At 44.9% G+C, this 16,872-nt stretch overlaps 1 protein-coding gene and 1 pseudogene across 1 annotated transcript in view; both read left to right on the top strand.

The window, feature by feature from the left end:
* The first annotated feature begins 1,210 nt into the window (after positions 1 to 1,210).
* Positions 1,211 to 2,307, top strand: LOC110297374 (annotated as a pseudogene).
* A 12,983-nt stretch (positions 2,308 to 15,290) lies between these two features.
* Zscan18 (zinc finger and SCAN domain containing 18) overlaps positions 15,291 to 16,872 on the top strand; it is a 14,595-nt gene continuing 13,013 nt past the window's right edge. Inside the window, exon 1 of the mRNA XM_029479250.1 lies at positions 15,291 to 15,369. The gene's annotated coding sequence lies outside the window, so the exon portion shown is untranslated. The remainder of the gene's footprint in view (positions 15,370 to 16,872) is intronic.

Genomic DNA, 16,872 nt, shown 5'->3' with positions numbered 1-16,872 from the left:
TCCAGAGGACCTGAGTTTGGTTCCCACCACCCACATTCACAATCAACTTTTGACTCCCTTTCCAGGGTATCCAACTCTCTTTCAACATCTGTCAACACTCAAGTATACACATGCACACACATGCACCCTCCCAACACACACATGCATGCACACACACCATCACACACATACTGTGCACACCTGCATTTGAAGTAAGTAAAAGTCAATTTTATAAACTCTCACACTAGAAACAGAAGACATTCTATACTGTGTGGAAAGCTTTCAGAGAGCTGATCTTTCGTAGTTGCTTTATTTGCTGGAAATAAAGCATTAACCACACACGTAACTTGAAGTTCTCTAATATTTACATGAGAGAAAGAAAGAAAGGAAAGAAGAAAGAAGGAAATGGAGGGCAAGGATTTGGCTCAGCAGGTAAAGTGCCTGCCCCTAGGCCTGATGACCCGAGTTTGATTCCTGAGACCCATAAGGTGGAAAGAGAGGATCAGGACTGGGAAGTTGGTACCCATATGGATAGCATAGTGCCCGTATACACACATGCACTAAATAAGAAACGAGTGGAATTATCAGTAACATTTTATCTTACCTTTGTGCTCCTTAAGCAGTAGTATTTACAGTGGGGTACTTGCTGTATTTCAGATTCTGGGTCGTTACATCGAAGTGGCTACTGCATTAAGCATCACAACTGTAGAACATTAGGGAATGTGTTGTACAGAGCTTGTTTCTAGTACACTTGCCCAGTACAAGTTAACGTTCAGGTTTTTAGTAGATTTCTGTTTTTAAAAAGTAAGTAGTCCCTAGTTTACTGTGGTTTGAAATACAATGTTTTAGTTGTACTTTGGTGTGAAAGCATTTCAGACAGTCTGTGTTTTACATATTTACATGTATAACAGTAAGTGGTTGAACACTTACTATTGCCAGGTTTACGTTTGATAATTTGCCCATCTGGAGGCTAAAACATAAATGTTCTGGGTATGTGTCAGAGAGGCTGGGCTAAGCTGTGATGGTTTTAGCATGTGTTTTAACTGCATTGTTTGTGTAGGTACTTTGGGATGCTAGGCACATGCTCTGCTCTTACTGCACATCCTAACCCCTTAAGTGCATTACTTAGGCCGCCGCCACCGCCACCACCACCGCCACTGTCACCAGCGCAGCTGTGCCACAGCCGCGAGGAGGCCGGCTGCCTGGCTTCCCTCCTCGCTGGCCGCCGTGTCCTCGGATTTATTCCAACAGTCAGTTAAAACATGGTGGATTACTATGAAGTGCTGGGCGTGCAGAGACATGCCTCACCTGAGGACATTAAAAAGGTGTATCGAAAACAGGCACTTAAACGGCACCCGGACAAAAATCCTGAAAATAAAGAAGCAGAGCGGAAGTTCAAACAAGTAGCTGAGGCATATGAAGTGTTATTGGATGCTAAAAAGCAGGACATCTACGACAAATAAGGCAAAGAAGGATTAAATGGTGGTGGAGGAGGAGGTGGAAGTCATTTTGACAGTCCATTTGAGTTTGGTTTCACATTGCGGAACCCAGATGATGTCTTCAGGGAATTTTTTTGGTGGAAGGGACCCATTTTCATTTGACTTCTTTGCAGATCCATTTGATGACTTTTTTGGAAACCGAAGGGGTCCCCGAGGAAGTAGAAGCCGAGGTGCTGGCTCATTTTCTCTGCCTTCAGTGGATTTCCTTCTTTTGGAAGTGGATTTCCTGCTTTTGATACAGGCTTTACTCCACTCGGGTCACTAGGTCATGGGGGTCTCACTTCATTTTCTTCAACGTCATTTGGCGGCAGTGGAATGGGCAACTTCAAATCAATATCAACTTCAACTAAGATAGTTAATGGCAAAAAAAATCACTACAAAGAGAATTGTGGAGAACGGTCAAGAAAGAGTAGAAGTTGAAGAAGATGGGCAGTTAAAGTCCTTGACAATAAATGGTGTGGCCGACGAGAACGCCCTTGCAGAAGAATGCCAGCGGAGAGGCCAACACACACCAGCTCTGGGCCCTGGCCCGGCCCCAGCACCAGTCCGGGTCCCCTCCCAGGCCCGGCTCCCGGCCCCAACTCCAGCCCCAACTCCAGCCCCAGCTCCAGCCCAGACTCCAGCCCCTTCTGTCAGCACCCGCCCGCCCACAGAAACCACCCAGGCCTGCCTGCCCCAACGGCCAAACTTGGGTCTAAAAGCAACTGGGAAGATGACGAGCAGGACAGGCAGCGGGTTCCTGGCAACTGGGATGCCCCTATGACCTCAGCAGGGCTCAAAGAAGGTGGCAAGAGGTAGAAGCAGAAGCAGAAAGAGGACTTGAAGAAGAAGTCCACCAAAGGGAACCGCTAGGCTGGATTTGGTGGCAGCCGTGGCAGCCACTGTGTGTGTGTGTGTGTGTGTGTGTGTGTGTGTGTGTGTGTGTGTGTTGCGCATGGCAGCGGCATCCTTTAAATGTCGCCCAGGGTCACTTCGCTTAGCAGGATTATGGATGTGTGCCCACGGATCGGTAGGATCCAAGGGTGTTGGAGACAGAGGCAACAATCCCGGGTAGCTTGTATAAGTTTGTGACACAGCCTGAGCCTTGTAACTCTGCTTTGCCCCAACACTAAATCCATAGCTTTTTTCCTCGAGTTGCCTCATTCTTTTCAGCAGCCCAAGCCCTGCTTTGAGCTCTGAGGTATTTGTAGTTGTAGGAGTCCATAGGGTCTAGTAGGGAGCTAGGTATGTGTTCATGATAGACTACCTCCTGGCGGTGGTACAGTGCGCAGTTTTAAGTACAGCGGAACTTAGAGGTAAAGTAAGCTGTGCCTTGAGCCATGGGTGTCAGGATGCTTTTGATTCAGGGTACTCTGGCAACACTTAAGGCTATCAGGAGCCACTTCAGATAGAGTCTTTCCTTATTTATTGTTCAATTTTTAATCTTCTCCAGGTAGTCAAAAATTGACACCAAATATAGTTTAGTTTTGGGGAAATCTCATCTTTTCTTCTTGGAGAAATATTTGTCCTTTTTCAGTCAAAAGGTTTTTCTTAGCAATACCATTTCTAGTAATGATAGGTCAGTGCTACTGGCTATTTACACAAACACACAGCACACAGAGGCACGTGCGAAATAATCAGCTAGGAAGCAAGAAGCAAATAAGGACCCCTTCACAAGCTTTGACCCGTCATAACCCATGCCATGCTGTCACCTAACCTGTGGTTTGCATTGAGCACCAAGTAGTTCTGATGCCATCTCACTTCTGGGCTGCACGTGTCTCTTGGCAGTGTCACTTCCTTTTGGCCATGAGGATCTATTGTTTGAACTTTGTCCCCTTGGCAGTGAGCACATGATGAACAGTGTTGGTGAGCTTGAGATGGGTCTGCAGTGTGGAAAGGGGAAGCTTTGTGAGTTCTGGGCACTGCTGTAGCTAGGAGCCAGGACAGGACCCACCCGGGTTTTGAGGGAGTGACCACGAAGTGTTTGCTGAGTTTGCTTGGTTTTGGTGGGAGGTGGTGTGGGCACGTATGGAGTATGGATTGGTGTTAATGTGTGTTGTGGAAATGTGACCCTCAAGGAGGAATGTATTTTAGTGCTACTGACGTAAATAAAATGTAAACGTCAAAAAAAAAGTGCATTCCTGAGTAACCTGCTTTACTCATTTTCTTGTTACATTTATTTGGTTTGTGTGTGCACAAGCTGTTGTGCCCGTCAGGATGACAGATGACAACTTGTGAGAATTGCTTCTTCTACCATGTGGGTTCTGGTTGTCTGTCTTGGCAGCAGGTTCCTTTACCTGTGCTGAGCGAGCTCATCAGCCTTTACTTGGATTTATTGAAACAGAGTTGTTCTCTTAGCTAATCTGGAACTCAGTATGAAACCCTGCTGGCCTTAAATTCACAGCAGTCGTTTTTCTCAGATTGTCTCCAGGGCAGAACTTTCTTAAAAAAGGATTTATTTATTTATTTATTTTTGTATGTGAGTACACTGTAGCTGTCTTCAGACACACAAGAAGAGGGCATTGGATCCCCACTATGGATGGTTGTGAGCTACCATGTGGTTGCTGGGATTTGAACTCAGGACCTCTGGAAGAGCAGTCAGTGCTCTTAACCACTGAGCCCAGTGCTGAGATTTTAAGAATGAACCACCAATCCCACCTTAAATGTAGTTTTTATTTATACTTTCAACTGGAGCATTAGGTCTCTTGGGGCGCGATGCCATTATAAATTATGGGGCACCTGTATCTGAAAGTTAGATCTCTGAGGACTGAACTACATTTCAGTCCTGCCTTAACAGAACCATGGTGAAGTCTGTGTTGTTCCAGGGCCATGCAGTGCCCAGACTGAATTTATTGTTCTCACATGCCTTGTACTGCTATTCCTGAGCTTACTGTTACTAATGGTGATATTTTTAGTATTGATGGTGATGGTTTTTTATTAGGGATGATTTTGGAGCTCCTCTCCTGTGACTGAAAGCAAAGGGAAGCAGGCGGCTCTCCCATTTACCTGCTGATTCTGAGACTTATTACTGGTAGTTCACAGAAAGCTTTGCTTCCTACAGTCTGGTGTACATGATCGGGATTGGGAAAAGGCTGGTGCTCAGAGGCTGAAGGTTTCCTAGGTGGGCAGAGTTGTACAATTAGAGGGAAAAGTATTAGAAACTCCAGCTGGTTCATCAGCAGGTGGATGATGATAACTGGGATTTGTGTGGATGAACAAAGCAAGCGGTCAATTGGCCATTGGGTGTATACCCTTCAGGGTGATATCACAGGTTGGGATAACATGGAGCAGGATGTCTAGTTCTTATTCATCATGGTGTATATGGTATCCACAGCAGTCAAAGCCTGGGATTGTGCAGGCTCTTCAATACTAAAATTACCAGCAACGACCTCTACCCTATTCCATAGTTCCCCACTCTCTTAGTGTTAGCATTCTGTCTAAGCTCCACCCCACAGTTACCTGGCAACAGTCAGGTAGGCCTGACCCACTATAAAAGGGGCTGCTTGCCCCCTCTTTGCTCTCTTGTTTCTCTCTTGCTCCCTTGCTTTCCCTTATCCCCTCTCTCTCCCCATGCTCATGGCTGGCTTCTACTCGCACACCACCCCCTGTCTTTCTATCTTTCTCTGCCTCTACCACACTCTTAACTCCCCTCCCCATGCCCTGAATAAACTCTATGTTATACTATACCATCGTGTGGCTGGTCCCTCAGGGGGAAGGGGCGCCTTGGCATGGGCTCACTGAGGCACCCCCTCCTCCATACCTCACCACACCTCCATAGAACATATCCCCTCCTCTCTTTATCTTTTTATAAACACAGGATGCCTTGAAAGCCCTTAGTTTCTGAGGGGAGTTTATCTCCTGTCTTAATTCCTTCTTCCAGAGAGGAATCCCTGATGGAAACAGTTAATCTACTTTCTGCTGCCTGTGGACAATAGAAAAGGGTAGAGGTTGGGAAGGTGGATGTAGAGGCCCTTGATAGAAACTAGGAGCTGTTTTCATTCATTTTCTATTTGTAAAGCCATCAGGTTTATAAAAAGATAAATAAGTATTAAGATATGTTCTATGGGGTGTGGTGAGGTATGGGGGAAGGGAGTGCCTCCGTGGGCCCATGCCAAGGCATTCCTTCCCCTGAGGGGCCAGCCACACAACAGTATAGTATAGAATAGAATTTATTCAGGGCATGGGGAGGGGAGGTAGTAGAGGCAGAGAAAGGCAGAGAGAGGGAGAGTAGAGAAGTAGATGCAGGCCATGACCATGTGGAGAGAGAGGGAAGAGAATGGGGAGACAGGGGGAGCAAGGGGGCAAGAGGCAAGAATAAGAGAGTAAGTGAGTAAGAGATGGAGGAGGGGGCAAGCAGCCTCTTTTATAGTAGGTCAGACCTACCTGGCTATGTCAGGTAACTGTGGGGAGGAGATACCTGGCTGTTGCCAGGTAACTGTGGAGTGGAGTTTAGACAGAATGCTAACATCGGTTTTAGTTTTCCCAAATCCAGAAGAGAGAAAGTGGCTGTTAGCTTGATAGTGTGTTGGGCAGTGGAATGATGACCTAACAGCAGGCCTCGGGAGGGGAGGAGCCAGTAGAGATGTCGAGCCAGAGGCCTTTAATCTTCTTAATTTTACACCTGTTGCTGCAATGTGAGAAAAGTTAACTAGGAAGTTGTTATCCCACTTTCTGTAGATTATGAAATAAGGTAGACATCCATTGTGAGAAGGTTCCAGGAGGTCATATCAGATACAGTGTGTGGCTTAGAACACCCACAGGTTAATTCAACCACAGTCAAAATCCCTAGGTAGTACCTTTTCTTTTCCTTAGACTCACAGTTACCAATGCTTATTCTTTCTTGAGGAAAGTATTGATGCAGAGGTTGTATGGGACCTGTGGTGAAGCCTGTTAGCCAGTGTCTATGGGTCCAGGAACCCGTTTGATTCAGTATCAGGTTCCCCAGGGTGAAGTAAGTGTTCCAAACTCGCGTGGCCATGCCTCTGAGAGATCTTTTTGGAAGTGGGCTAGGGAGAAGTGACATGTTTTATCACTAGCAGAGATGATGGAGGTCGCCCAACATGCTGAGTGTGGCACTTAATGACTGAGACATTTGAGGTCCTCTGGGTGACAGTCTCCTCAGATGCAGAGTTGTCATCAACATTTAAGCTTCAGGAGAGTGCAGATAATGGGGTGAACTCCTGAAGTCGGATTCTGACCACTATGTATGCATTCTCCACTCACAAGGGAAAGCCTCTGTTCACCCTGTATGAGTCTCTGACTCCTCTGGAGGCCAAATAGCTCCATCCTGCACCCTTCTGGTCATGTCCTGGGTGAGACCTCCAAATGTTGTGAATCCTTGGAGAGGGACAGATTCTTTCTTGACTCTTGTGAATTTAGGGAAGCCAGCATGATGGATGATCCAATGGTCACTAAAGTCACTTCGAGTCAGTGGCTTGCAAGATAGTTGCGTCATGTCCAAGTAGAATAGGAAACCTGGACAAGAAGTGATAAGAGCCAACTTAGATTTATTAAGGATGTGTGAGAAAGGCAAGTTTTGATACTTTGTTGTGAGTCCTTCCAGAGACATTTATTGGAGAGCAGTTCTGGTTTTGGACTCATAACATTCTGTATTTTGTACTGGCAGGCTCTCTGCCCCTCTTATCTAATTCATTTTAATGGTTTCATAGTAATTCCTTTACACAGGCTTCTGAGGAGGAATATAGGGTGATATTACATCATATGGTAATATTATTTAGTCCTGTAAGTGCTGCAGTGTATCGGCATTTTATACACATGCAGGTGTACCTGAATATATACTTGGATGCCACAACTTTCCATTGCTCCTACGAAATACATGAATCAACTGAAATCAGAAACGTTTACATTGTCTGTCAGTTGTACAGGTTTCAGCCTAAGATCTGCTGGCTCCATTTCCTAAGGTGAAGTGGAATATCACAGCTTGGGAACTTGTAGCAGAGGAGGATCCTCACTTCATGACCAGGAGGCAGAGAGGTTACAGTCAGGGTACATAAAGACACTCCCTTCCATCCCCCCAGTGACCCACTAATTCATACTAGACTCTACTTCCAACTTCTAATAACCCAGGGAGTTAGTTACCCATTGGTGATGTCCATACTCTTGATCCAGCCTCCTCTCGGTCTGTCTGGGGACTGGACCTTCAACACATGAGCTTTGTCAACATTTTATATCCAAACTATAGCGATGAACACACTTGGAGTAATTTATGTGAGTGAAATTTCTGAATCAGTGGGAGGCTGGGGAAAAAGGATAGCCAAAAAGGAGGATTAGAGGCACCAAGTCTTCAAATTGAAATCCAAAACCCTTCTTAGTGAGAAGGCTGACTGAGGGGGGACACTCGAGTTTAGTATTGGAGACAGAGGCTGACTCTTAACCAGAACGGAGGAAGAAAGAATGCACTAGGATGGAGGGTGACAGAGTGTGCCAGCACTGCAGTGCAGCAGAGAGAAGGGCTGTACCAGAGGGAACGCTGGGACAGCTGGACAGCAGAGTTGCTATAGAAACAGGTGCAGAGCGGCTGCGGGGTGTGGGGGATGGCTGAGAGAGCACTGGCTGCTCTTCAAGAGCTCACAACTGTATCTAATGCCAACACCCAACACCTTCACACAGACAAAATACATAATACAGGCAATGCACACAAAATGAAAACAAACAAGTTCTCTAAAATAGCAGAAAACAAACAAACAGGCCCAGAGCACAAAGGATGAACTTGGTTGATTTGATCTGAGAGCTGCACGGTGGCTCAGTGTTTTGAGTTATGTGCTTAATACCTTAACCGTGAATTTCTGGGACAGGCAGTTATCTTCATTAGGTAATACCCGAGCTGGCTGCTTTGAGAAATATTTAAGACAAGAAATGAACAAAAAAATAAAACAAATCCAAAACCAAAACCAAATAAAAAACCCAAACCAACCAATGAAACAAACCAAAAACCAAAAACCAAAACCCAAAACCAAAACTAAACCCAAACAAAGCAAAACAAAGAAGCAGGGAGTGCCTTTTCTCTCCCTTAGACTTACAGAAAATACTGCCAACTTGGCCCAACCAGAATTGCATTGTAGCACAGTGCCACCCCCATTGAATGGCACTAGAGCAAGACTGCTGAAAATACACACAGTGAGTCAGGGCCAAGCCATCCACGACACTGGCACCTGCTTTCCCTTTAGGGTTGCAGCTTGGCTTAGCCACCTGGTCAGCAGCCCACGAGGACCCGTGGGTACTGGGAAGGCACAGTTGTGGGTGGCAGAAACAGTGGAACCTTCTGTACCTCTTGCACCCAATACAGCTTGTTAGCTGGCTTTCCTTGTGGGTTTCCCTGGGGCTCCTGTGGCCCTGTGCCAGCCTTGCCGTGGAAATACTTGAGTAAACTCCAGTCAAGGAACATTGTTTATGCTACCTTGTACCAAGGAGCTGAGAAACAAAGCTCTTCAAACCAGATTTGGTCTTAAACCACGGGCACGAAACAACTGGTGAGCAGCTGTGCATGTGTATATACAAACACATAAAGAAGAAAATCTGTGCATCGAAAGCAAGATTATTTTGTCCAGTTCTTAAGTAGGTGAACAGGTAGGTACATGTCTTAAGCAGCCTCCTCTCGATGGCACCACTGTCTAGGGACTGAACCTTCAACTTGTCCATTGTGAATACTAATAAAGTTTCTCAATCTGACATATGGAATGTGGTGTTTTGCCTTATTGCTGCCTCGTCTACTATGAAAGAATTTATTTTTGCATGGATTTGTATTTTTATTTTGGTCTATCTTTATTTTTGTCTCTACTAAGAAAATTAGTTTTTAAAATTCAGATGGATTTTATTTTAAGGCAAAGCCTTGGGGTGTTGAGAGAATGGAGTCAACCTTGGGATCCTTCTTCCTGCCTGTTTCATAAGTGCTAGAATACACATACCCAGCATTCTGCCAAAAGCAAACGTTTGCTTCTAATGTATCCATTGACTAATTTTTCATTTTGATTTTAGTTTTTTGAATACTTTTTATATGGGTCTGTAAAAGAGGAAAGACACCATCTAAGCAGGGCTGACACAGTGCTCTGGACAGGTTCTACTAACATGGAAAAGAAGATCCATGTCCCTACTCAGTGTGGAGCCTGGAGCCTGGAGCCTGGAGCCTGGAGCCTGGAGCCTGGAGCCTGGAGCCTGGAGCCTGGAGCCTGGAGCCTGGAGCCTGGAGCCTGGANGCCTGGAGCCTGGAGCCTGGAGCCTGGAGCCTGGAGCCTGGAGCCTGGAGCCTGGAGCCTGGAGCCTGGAGCCTGGAGCCTGGAGCCTGGAGCCTCTCATTTCTTTGCCTCTCTGACTTTGTTCACAGAACACAACGTGAGAGCCCTAGACCAGATTCTTGGTGATCTTAGCTCAGCCAACTCTTAAATATCTTTTCTCAAGAGGATCCCTTAAAAATGACATTTGCCAGTGTTTGGATTATGATATCTCTCAAATGAACACTAAGCAAAGCCCATACCAAGATTTAAAATTTCTCTTTTCTCTAAGTTTTATTTTATACATTCAAATCTTAGACCATTCCGGAGTTTTAATATTTTAATATTTGTCTTGAGATACAGATTTTCTTCCTCTTTTTTTCCCTTGCATGCTCCCCAACCCCCCCCAAAACCCAGTTAATTGAATAATTATTTTCTCCAGGACTGTAATTCTGTGTTTATTCTAAACTACATTCTGATGTATATTTTTTCCTAGACTCTATTACATTGTCCTGTTTCACTGTTAGATATACTATAGTTCTAACAAAGTAATTTCAGTATTTACAAGTCTTTGCTATAACACATCAAACAGATTTTATTGTTTCTAACTATACAAAAATCTATAGAGAAAATTCTCTTCTGTTATTCTGATGGCTTTACTAAAGCAAAAATATTCCCAAGGACTTCCCGTAATTTCTTTTTTATAGTTACATACTTCATAAGGATGCTGTGAGAATTAAATGATATATGTGGAATATCCCTACAGCAATGCCTGACCCTGCTATATAAATGTTAATATAAGTATTATAGAATTGCTGCTATCATTACTTTTTTACAAATGCATGCATATATGCATACATACATAAAGGATTAGGAAGTTTGCATTAATTTTCAAATAATATAGTTTTTGCATTCTAACTTGTAATTTTATGTTTTTTTTTGAGACAGGGTTTCTCTGTATAGTCCTGGCTGTCCTGGAACTCACTTTGTAGACCAGGTTGGCCTCGAACTCAGAAATCCGTCTGTCTCTGCCTCCCGAGTGCTGGGATTAAAGGCATGTGCCACTACCGCCTGGCTAATTTTATGTTCTTAATTGTTGTCAGTATGTAACTGAAATATAATAAAATTGATGATCTTATAATGGGGCCAAAATACAAATTACCAGCATCAGGAATGAAAAGTGGTACCGGTAGAGATCAAGCAGACATTGAGGATAAGGTCTAGTCTTAATCTGCAGGCTGCTTTAATAAAAAGGCTGTAATCTGAGTAATTTATAAACAATACAAATTACAATTCTGGAGGCTTGGAAGTCCAAGAAGAAGGCATCAGTAGGTTCAGCCATAATACTTTGACAGCCTGTTCCTTAAAATCAATGCCTTCTTGCTGTGTCCTCATACCAGTGTGGAAGGAGCCAGTAAGCTCCCGCAATCTGTTTTTATAAAGGTATTAACCCCACCCATAGAGTAAACCCCTCTCAATGCACTGTGAAGCCACTACTATCTGGGCACTAATAGCAAAGTTAGTACAAGAGAACTGCAAACTAATATGCCTTATGATTATACACACATCAAGCGCTCTCTCTCTCTCTCTCTCTTTCTCTCTCTCTCCCTCTTTCTCTCTCTCTCTCTGTGAAGTTAGACAAACTTATTCTAAAGCTTATGTGGTAAAGAATAAGCATAATGGAACAGAATGGAGGCAGGAATAGACCCACAAAGTTACTTCTGACCTTCTCAAAAATATCACTAAATAAAAGCTTGCAGCAGATGAGAACAATGTAGACTACAGAGGAGTTCATCCTAACAGTGCAAGACTGGCTTAAAAAGCCATCACAATCCATCCATTCACAGATTTTATTGTTTCACACAGAAAGCATTTAACAAAGCTCTCTATGAAATCAGGAGTAAAGGGGTGTGTCTCTTTACTTAGAAAGGACATATATAGTTAGCACAATTCATGTTGAAGATTTGTTTTTGTCTACTGTCTGACAGTGCAAGGATGTCTCCTGTTCCCTCCATTACTGAGTATCACACTAGGAACTCCAAATCACCTAACTAGGCAGAAATTATAGTGCAACTCTCTTTAAATGTTCAGAAAGGTGGTTTAGTTTTGTTGTTTGCTTGGCTGGTTGGTGTGAGGGTGTCTGGAGCAGTTTCAATTTGTAATCCTTGCTGGCTCTGAACTCAAAATGCTGCTCCAGTTCCCAAGTCCTTCTCAACAAAAGGCATGTGTTATGTCTGGTCCCATCAACTTTTTTTTCTCTTGTGCATGTAGACAAATTTATTCTAAAGCTTTTGTGATAAAGCATAAGGTTTCACTAAAACTGTTGTGTTTTATAAAAATAGAGAAGGAATATGTTTGGTGGAGGTGCAGTAAGGTGTGGGTGAAAGAGGTGTCTCTGTGAGCCTATGGTGAGGCATCTCTTCCCCCTGAGGGTATAGTATAGAATAGAATTTATTCAGGGCATGGGGAGGGTAGTTGAGAGAGGCAGGGAGGGGGGAGGAGTGTGGGGAGGGAGGGGAGGGAAGGGGAGAAAAGAAGGAGGGAGGGGGAGGGGAATGGGGACAAAGGGGGAATTGGATAAAGGAGCAAGGGCAGGTGAGCAAGATCAAGAAAAAGAGAGTGGGGGGAGGAGGAGGGGGAGGGAGAAATGGAGGAGGGGGCAAGCAACCCCTTTTATAGTGAGTCAGGCACACCTGACTGTTGCCAGGTAACTGTGGGGCGGAGCCTATAATAATTGTCATCAAAAACTATTTTGAAAAAAAAAAGTGAGAGAATTAATGCTCCCCAGTGTTCTTATTTTGTCACTGTAATGATCAGAGAAGTTTGGTAATGGAACAGAACAGAGGCAGGAATAGACCCACAGAGATACTTCCAACAGAGTTTTTCTTTTAAAAATGCAAAAAGCTATTCAATAGAGATAGGTTAACCTTCTCAACAAATGGTGCTAGAGCAGTTTCCATCTGTAGTATAAAATACATTTAGTTTTGTCCCTGGTTGTTGGCACAGCGCTAACTCTTGCAGTTTCTTGGTAAGAGTGTCATTTATTCATAAGGAACCCCTTTCAACCACACTTTATATTGACAAATGACTCAGGATTGGGTCCCTAGATTGCATCAGTAAAGGCGTTATCAGCAGAGAATTAACAGATGAAAACTCAAAGCACCTTCAGCTTAACCAAACCAAACCAAAACAAAACAAACCCAAAAACCTTGTTGGGTTGGCAAGTGTGTGGGTGCTGATAGAGTGGTCCCTCACCTTCCATTCTCCTACTCCTCTTAACCAACATCTTACTTACCTACTCTCCCCCTCAAACCTTACCCACGATACCACTTTAATTGGTCTGTTTCTGATTTTAAAAAAATCCTTCATAGTAAACTAGTAAACAGAAGCAAAGTGAGTTCCTATGTTCTGTGAATTGTTCTAGCAAATTGTGTGATGGAAGTGGCGGGTATAATCAGTCTGACACTGTGTGGTTGTCCTGCAGTTGGTGTCTAAAATGAGACCAAGTCCTTGGCCTGTTCAGTGGTACTTCTGAGTCGTGTTAGAGCTGGATTGGATTGTGGATACGTAGTTAGCTTTGGAGAATTGTTTGGTGTTGGGAAGGTGAGCTGTCAGAAGAAAAGATACCCCAAACCTGTGGTTGAGGGATGGGGATGGACTTCAACATAACCTTTACAATATACAAAATTAACTCAAAAATTTATGATGGGCTTAAATATAACAGGTAAAAACTATAAAACATTCAGGAAAAATATAGGAGAAAACATTCAGGGCTTAGGACTCAGCATGGGTTGTTAAACTTGACAACTAGGAACATGGATATAGTTCATGAATTGCACATCTAATTTAAAATCCTTTGGTTAAAGGTTATGATAGGGACATATAAAGCAATATACTGGGAGAAAGGATTTGCAAACTCTATCTGGGTAAAAATAAAGATCTCTTGGAACACAACGCTCATTTAAAAAGTAGAAAGTAGGCTAGGTGGTAGTGTCACATGCCTTTAATCTCAGCAATGAGAAAGCAGAGGTAGGCAGATCTCTGTGAGTCTGAGGCCAGCCTGGTCTACAGAGTGAGTTTCAGGACAGCCAGGGCTACACAGAGAAACCCTGGCTCAAACAAACAAACAAACAAACAAACAACAACAAAAATTGAAAATGAGTGAAACAAATCAATAGATCCTTAAGAGGATACATAGATGGCAAATAACCACGAAAATACGTTCAACATTATTGGCCATTAGGGAAATGGAACTCAACTACAATATGATAAGTATACTTAGGACAGCCAAAAGACTGATAACCACCCAAACTGGCAAGATTGTGGAAAAATGGACTCATACATACACCGGTGGTGGAAGTGTAAACGGCACAGCTCTAGAAAAGGGCATGGCAGTTTTCCATTGGTTTAGTTTTTCACATTAAGCACATGCTTACTTTATGACATAGCAACTGTGTCGTGAGTAATGTTCACACAAAAACGTGAACATGAATTTTCATAGCATTTATTAAATATCAAAAATTTGGAAGCAAGCCTACAGTTCAACTGGTGAATGTTTAAACTTGTATATTATTAAATTTTAAGCAGTAACAAGGAACAAACTCACACATACTAATGGATTCCAAAGGAATTACATACAGCGAAAGACATCTCAAAAGGCACCATACTATAGGATTATATTTATATGAAATCCATAGGAACAAATCTGCACTGGGCCCCCAAACAACAGAGGTCAGAGGTGGTGGTGGTGTGATTGTTAAAAAGGAGTAGTGTAACCATCTTGTGGTATTAATTAAAATTATCAGAACAGAATAAAGTGGTTTTTTTGTGTGTAAATAAGGAATAAAAACGCTTTCGGTGGTAAGCAGTTCAGCTACACATTTAAAAAACCATGTCAGACGAACAAACTGGCTTTCAGAAGCTCTGCTGTGGAAAGCAGCTTCCTTCCCATCTCTGCAGGAGCATCCTCCTCTTCTTCCTTTTTGTCTTGTTGCTCAATCAAATCTACCAAAAATCTGGTGAGGTGTTTGAATTCAGTTTACTCTCTGAAACCTTAACTGTTTTCAGCCAGTCTGTTCAGTGCCTTCCTCCCAGTCTCTCCCTCTCTGAAGTCTTGTCTCAGGGTGTTTCACTACAGTGAGGTTTTTAGCTCGGTCTGCCCACAGTAGGTCTGCGCACTTGTTTCTTGACTGTTCATGGTCTTGAGTCTTCATTTGTGCAGGATCCCCATTTTAGGTCTCCATCTCCTCAGTTTCTCTGTCTCATCTCTGGACTTCTAGACTAGATCTTTACTTTACTGTCTTTGGGTCTCAAGGTGCCTGAGAGTTTTTGTTTCTTAAGCCTGTGTATTTCAGTCTTTGTCTCCGCCTCTCAGGTTCTGGTGGTACTAGGTTCCTTTTTGGGGGTGGGTGGGGGTGGGGTGGGGTGTCCGATTGTTTACTCCGTTGCCATGGCATCGGAAGTGACGCGAGCGCACGTGGAGGCGAAGCGGAGACAACCTTTTCTGATTGACTGGCGGAGCGGTCACAGCAGCTTCGCCCCGCCCAGGTCTGGCGAACGGCCCCGCGGCACGCTGGGGGTCGCAGTTTACGGTGCTGCAGGCCGCGCACGCGTATTGCAGCGGGCCGCCATCGCCGCTCGGTGTTCGAGACTGCGCAAGTCAGAGGGGCAACGCTGCGCAGCAGGTGGGTCGGGCCGCCTGGCAGCCTTCTACGCCGGGCCGTAGGTGTTCGGCTGGTGTACAGGGTCGGGCGGAGGGATGCACCTGCCTAGTGTGGGTTGGGCCAGGAGCAGAGACCCTGGGGGGAGGGCGGGAGGGGGGTGTCCCACCGTGGCAGTGTCGCCGCAGGTGCTATGCTGTGGAGGGGAGCTAAAAGCTCCTGCGTGAGGATGTGGCCTTGGCTGCGTTTGAATTTGAGGCCGAGAGAGCAGGACTGAGCAGGCTTTTGGGTGGGGGTGTGGCCCAAGAGCGCTGTAGGCGACTGTAGCAACGCAAGCGTGTAGAGCTGGCACCGTGAGTGGGGCGTGGGATGAGGCAGGATTGGGGGTGTGGCTCTAACGTGTGGAGTGGGAAGTACCACGTGTGGGATTGTGGCTCGGTAACGCAGTACGTTAGTATTGTGTCGGAAAGAGGTATCTGGAGGACACGTGGGATGTGCTAGGGTCTTGGGGTTGTGGTTTCCTGGTGTGCAACGGACAGGGGGCGAGGTTAAGAGATCCTGACTGGGTGAAGGCCCAGTGCTACTGCTTCTTAGATGCAGTTTGGGGTAGAGTCCACCGGACCCTTCAGGGTGGGAGAATGCTGTCGAGGAAGAGAGGAGGGCATTAGGTGAAGGTGGGTGTAGGTTTTGGTAGGGATGGGAAGTCCACAGAGGGGAAAGATGAGCGTATAAAGGCCAAGGAGGGTTTGGGGACCCCTGTCTTTGTGTCCTGGAGAGGCAGGGTTGAGGGTATCCGTAGATCCATGGGGGTGGGAGAGTAGGAAAGTGGGGGAGGTTTCTAGGAGAGATTCCACTGGACTGAGGGGTGACACGGGGCTTTAGAATGCACGGGTCCACTCTGTTATGGGGGTAGAGAACACTTTTGGGCTTCTGTGTAGGGGCCCCTTTCACGGAAGAGGGGTGAAAATGGTGTTGTAGGTGCTGTCCTGACCTAGAGGGCTTGGAGAGGAGTAGAGAACATTAGTTTTCCCAGTGCTACTCTATGAAGGGGCAGGTAAGAGGTGTTGTGGACCACTGCGGGCTGGCTTTCCAAGGTCGTAGAAGTCCTTCCTACGCTTTGTGCAGAGTTTGTTAGTGTTGTCCCATTTCCTTGCCTTTTCTTTTTTCCTCCTCCACTGCTTCCATGCTCAATCCTCCCCTCCCTTATGTTGGTTTGTATTTCAGCCAGCCTCTCAGAGTCCACCGTGAATGTTACAAGATCTTCCTTCCACATTCTGGCACTATCCTGTGGAGGTTTTCTCTCCTGCTCTGGAGCCAGAATAGGGCCCAATATCAAAGTGTACCTTTGTTTTTGTTTTTTTTTTGTTTTTTTTTTTTAAATTAGGTATTCCTCATTTACATTTCCAATGCCATCCCAAAAGTCCCCCATACCCCCCCCCCACTCCCACTTTCTGGCCCTGGCTTTCCCCTGTACTGGGGCATATAAAGTTTGCAAGTCCAATGGCCTCTCTTTCCAGTGATGGCCGA

This window comes from Mus caroli, chromosome 7 (assembly GCF_900094665.2).
Source record: "Mus caroli chromosome 7, CAROLI_EIJ_v1.1, whole genome shotgun sequence".
In the NCBI taxonomy this organism is placed as follows: domain Eukaryota; kingdom Metazoa; phylum Chordata; class Mammalia; order Rodentia; family Muridae; genus Mus; species Mus caroli.
The sequence above is the reverse complement of the archived record's forward strand: the minus strand, read 5'-3'. Positions and strand labels throughout refer to the sequence as shown.